Genomic DNA, 5,636 nt, shown 5'->3' with positions numbered 1-5,636 from the left:
CGACACCTCGGCAGTGTACAGTACATGACAATATTCCGTTTTTATTCGTTTTTTTAGAATTTTTCGTTTCAGCGTACATTTCAATGAACACGAATGATGTAAAGCTCCGTTTAATATGCTCATCGGATTTCAGATCAAAACACCGAGTCCTCGTCTGTCGATGATTTACTTTGGACAGTCAAATCTCGGACCAGCCTTCCTGCGTCTTGCTGGATCGGCTGATTATAAACTCTCGCCATGCGGCTAGAGACCACAGCAGCCCGCGGGGCTTCGATACCCTGTGTGTGACGGTCTTGCGACAAACACGCCGCGGTTCCATCCACGATAAGTTGATGATCCGCCTTGCTGTTCCCTCTTGCCCAGCCCGTCATTTTAGAACAACCACGCGCATAATGTATGCTGCATTAGCCTCGTTTGGGTATGCTAATTGACGGGTGCTCCGTGCTGGATAAGAGGCAACATAGACGGCCGTTATAGCCCAGCTAAAGGCTCTTAATGTCAGACTACGAACCTCACAAAAACCTGGCATTTGCAGGGCATGGCCACTGCGTTCGTGCATTCCTGACCGGTTTCATCCGTCGGTATTGCGTTATTCTTTTTGAGCCACGTCCCAATACTAAGGATAGTAGCACCTCACTGCCTGGACTGTGCCTGTGCTCCAGTTTTGTGGGTCGGACGTGTGGCAACAGAGGCTCTGGTGGCGGCTGCTGGTGGCAGAGGCCCGGTCCGAGCTAGATGATGATCGTACCCGGTGGACAGATCCGTCTGCATAGGGCACCTGCTGGTGCGCCGAACCTCCGCACCCGGTGGACAGAGCCGTCTGCGTGAGGTGCCTGCTGGTCTGCCGAGCCTCGGCACCAGGGGACAAGCCACCGTGACAGGCTGGTTCGAAACATCGCTGGGTCAATGCCCTTCGCTTTGATACACGGGTGGACCTATACGCTGGTGCCGCGGGTTCTTTGCACGAATGTATGCAAAGCATTATAGCAGCGTTCCACTCGAAAACAGACCGCGTGACAACAGTACTTTGAATGTTTTGCTTGTCGCTTGGAGTGTCAACAGGTGTTGAATGTCTATTCGAGACGCGGAACCAAAGTCCCCATTCATGAGCTTTAGCTTTCCTGTGCTGTTTCCTTGCAAACAAGCGCGGCGCATAACGGTGATGTGAGCATCTCTTAATTCCAACAGCACGCAAGCGTTGCAGCACGTCTTCTGCCGCGCGTTTGCACACACGCCACTGAACACCGCTGCCACGCACTGCCTGGCCCGAAGCCATCGTCTCGTCAGCTGAGAGATGGGCGCGGGACAGGACAGCCTGCCTGTGCCGGTGTCCGGGAGGCCTGCGACCCTGTGCTGTGCGGCGGCGTCGGCGGCCGGCCTTCGGGGCGACCTTGCGCGCGGCGCAGCCGGTGGCGGGCGACCCGCCGTCTGCCGGTGCGGCCGGCCGTCCCGGCCGAGCAGGACTCGGATCCGGCTGGTGTCGCTCCAAGTAAGGCACCAGGTCATGCCGAGCGGCCGCCTGCACCGGCGACGGCCGGCGGCAGCGGCGCTGGGGCGCTGCCGTGGCGCTGACGCAGCGCGACTGTAATACGTGCCGCGGTAGCTGTAATACTGTCTGTGTGCCGCTGTCGTTCTGGTCCTCTCGCTGTGATATTGTACATGTGACACTGTCGCTCTGGTGCTGTCGCTGTGGCCTGCTGTTGGGGTACTGTCGGTATAGCGCAGTCGCTATGGTACAGTCACTGTGGTGCTGCAGTTATGGCACTGTCGTTCTGGTGCTGTCGCTGTGGCCTGCCGTCCGTACAGTACGGTCGCCATGTTGCAGTCACTGTGGTGCTGCAGTTGTTGCACTGTCACCTTGGCGACATCCCCCTTCGAGTTACAAATGCCGTTCCCTGGGCTACGCTGCAAATCTCCAGCTCATAATCCTGAACGTATTCAAGTCTCTGGTGCGCGATAACCGGAAAATGGGCAATTACTTGAAATAGCCTGAAGCCAAGCCAAGAGAGAACGTATGTTTTCTTTCACCATCTCAGGACGCTGGGTCCAAGCCAGTACTGCAGAACTGTCTGTTGGTCATGGCACAGTCGCGGTCTGACAACGTGACATTCGCGATATAATCTAGCATTTGATCGAACTATTTTCGTGACGTCATGATGTGAATGACTCGTGACCAAACAACGCATACTTCGTGACCGGATGTTTCCATAAGTCGTGACCGGGTCGGAAGCAAGGCGTTGCTGCTTCGTGACTCGGGCCATGACTCGGTCCGTGACCAGGCCGAAACAAAGCCCGTGACCTGGCCGTGTCAAGGTCGTGACGAAACCTCGTCCGGGCCGCTGCTGAGTCGCGACTCGACCTCGATGCGTCTTGGCTCGCTTGCGCCCGATTCGCAGTTTAGTCACGGCCGAGCCGGTTCTGAGTCGTGACCGAGTCGTCGCTGGTCCTGGTTGATCGTTGACTGAGTCACGAACGAGAGGTGGTTGAGGCGCGCTGCAGGCGGTCACGGGTCGGTGACCCGATGACCCGCCGCCGGCACGGGTGTGTGAAAGCTATGGAGGATCGCCATCGGCGGGCCGGTGATGGAGGATCGCCACCAGCGGACCAGTTATGAAGGATCGCCACCAGCGGACCAGTTATGGAGGATCGCCACCAGCGGACCAGTTATGGAGCATCGCCACCAGCGGACCAGTTATGGAGGATCGCCACCGGCGGGCCGGTGGTGGAGGATCGCCACCAGCGGACCAGTTATGGAGGATCGCCACTGGCGGGCCGGTTATGGAGGATCGCCACCAGCGGGCCGGTGATGAAGGATCGCCACTAGCGGGCCAGTTTTCCGTGCCAGAGGTCAGGCACTTTTACTCTCCGGTGTATCCGGCCGCGGCGCCCTGCTGTGTCGGCCTTTTGTCCTGCGTCTGGCACCTGTCCCGAATGGACATGCCAGTGCCCTCGCTGCGCGTGGACATACATTCAGTGCTTCTGCCTTCATGCCACTCCTTATTTTCTCGCATATGATTAGCACGTGACATGGTGGTGATCTGAGCTGACGTGAAAAGTGGACGGATGGTTCCGCCAGTTGCCAATGTCGTCACACAAAGCCTGGATTTCACGTGCTTACGTAATTTGTACCATTAGGCAAGTGCGCGAATGATTCAGTTACTTTGATTAGAGTTTAATTCTCTAGGAAAAGTGGCTGTGGTGGAACAATTAAGCGTGGATGGCATGCCAATGTGTCATCACTGATGTTAAAACGTACAGATTCAGAAAAATCCCAGTGCAATATGTCATCATATATTATTCCGCTTAATGTGCACTTCTAAAGACAAAACAGCTCTTATGTCTATCACTAAATGTGCAACAAACAACTAACACATCTCGAATAACAGACTCTAAAGCTTTGTGTGGTACACACGTCACGCTGCAGAGGTAATAGCAAAATATTGAATATGTAACAACGGTAGCCAGAATCATATGTAGCCTAATTTCCTTCCGGCTGCCACTTACACTGCCACTGGCACATTACATGCATCACTCTAAAATGGGGTCATTTCATATGGAACAACATGAAATAAATAACACGGTACAGACAGCCATCAGAGTCAAAGGCACTGTCGGGGCAATGCGAGCAGCTGCAGTTTTCTTTTCTCACGCTGGTATAATAATGAGTATGTCTTCAGCTTTCACGATGCTTGCTTTGTCTGATGTCCACGTGCATTGGCAGGGGATTTGTCGCAGAGTTGAGACATCGTTGGGGGTTTGGGGTCGAAGAATTCAGGTCAGTCACGACCTCTTTATCGTTTGCAGTTTGCGGGAAGAACTTGAAGCGCATCACCACGCCACGCGCGCGCCTGCTCTAGCTGCCCTCAGCCGGTCCGCTGGCATGCGCGGCGTCCAGCTCTGAACGCCAGGGGACCGCCGCACCTTGAGGCGGAGCAGCATATGGGGTCCAAGAGAGGACCTCCAAACGACTGTGACCCATGTCAGTAGAACAGCTAAGGAAAGTAGAGACGGGTTTTTAAGCGGGCTAACAGATCAGAAATATCAGAAACACGGCAGAAACGCCGTGAAGGAAAGCATATGCTACACAGCACCATCCATATTTAGCTCATCGCTAGCAGCTGGCCTCAAATGGTCATGAACGTACCTGGTCAGGGTTCTCGTTTCCTTTCCACTGCAACTGAACGTCCTAAGGGCGGTCTGAGGGTCCCTACTGGAGCGTGTCACTAACCCGATTACACCCGTCCGTACATCCGGCCCGGCTCCGGGCCGCCAGAACCACCAGCTCAGCGATCCACGGAGGCCGCTAGGGCTACATCGGGCCCGGCTCCGGGCCGCCAGAACCATCAGCGCCACGATCCACGGAGACCGCTGGGGCTACATTCGACCCGGCTCCGGGCCTCCAGAACCGTCAGTGCCACGATCCATGGAGGCCGCTGGGGTCGGGCCGTGCCCCGCTGCCCGGGGAGTGACCGGCGCCTGCGACGGCGCCGAACGCGCGCGGTCCTGCGGCTCCTGCGCCAGGTGCCGGTGAGCGAAGCGCACCGCGGCTCAGTGCAGCCCGTCGGACGCACCCTTGGACGGATATGATGCCAATGTCTGACTACCCGCACCCGCTGGCCCCTGAAACGGCTGCATATCACTGTTGTCGACACATCACCAAATAAAACTGGGCCACAGGCTGTCACAATGTAGAGCGAGTGCACCTAACTCGCCGTGTGTGGGGAGGTGAGCCCGGCCAGTGACTATTGCGCCGTTGGCTCTCGACTTCGGGTATCAGACGTGCGGCAGCATCGCGCGTACTGCCCGATGTAGCGTCGGTCTTCTGATGGGTCAGCCGTTCACAGTCTAACGCAGCACGGTGGACAGATGTCGCTGGCATCGACAAGTGCACAACTCTGCGGTGACGGGTCATGACAGCACGGACTAGAACGGGCGGCCAGGGCACTGTCACAGGCGACAACCAATACACAGCTCTGTCCTTATCCTGACCCCGGGGAAGGACAACAGCGAAACAGCTACAGGAAATGATTCATTCCATCCTAGCCGACTTACGAGATGCAGTTTGCAGAACCGGCCGATTTGCGTCTTACGTAGTGGACACAAAAGGCACCGATGCATGCCATCGATCGAAGACAAAAAGCATAAACAGGGCTTTCCTGCCCCCCCCCCCCCTCCCGAGCAAGGGCCAGGTAGTTCAAAATGTCGCCATCGATAACAATAAACCAGCCTCGTCGGCAAGTGAGAGGTGGTGCCGCGGGCGCGTTCACCATTGTAACAACGTAACGGCAGCTCGGTGGCGTGGCCCGAGGCCGGACCGACTGTTGGCCTGCTGCTGACGTCAGCTCGGACCGCGCGCCAGATCACGGGCACCACAGGCTCGCCCGCCGCTGAACACTACGCCCGCCAAGAGCATCATTCACGGCGCGCTGGCCTCATCGCCCGTCCGTGCCCGCGGCCGCGCAGCCCTGCCCGGTGCGAGCCACCGCCTGGGCAGTGGGGCAGCGCGAGCTCCAGCGCGCACCTCCGCGAAAGGCCGCGCGAGCAATCGGGCGGCGGTCGCCTCGGCGGCGGCGCGTAGTTCCGGCCGGCGGGTATAGATGTCGCCCGCGTCGGCGGGCCGGCCGCGGCAGGCTGCC

Source organism: Pollicipes pollicipes, unplaced genomic scaffold (genome assembly GCF_011947565.3).
Source record: "Pollicipes pollicipes isolate AB1234 unplaced genomic scaffold, Ppol_2.1 Scaffold_5724;HRSCAF=6776_pilon_pilon_pilon, whole genome shotgun sequence".
Taxonomy (NCBI): domain Eukaryota; kingdom Metazoa; phylum Arthropoda; class Thecostraca; order Pollicipedomorpha; family Pollicipedidae; genus Pollicipes; species Pollicipes pollicipes.
The sequence above is the reverse complement of the archived record's forward strand: the minus strand, read 5'-3'. Positions refer to the sequence as shown.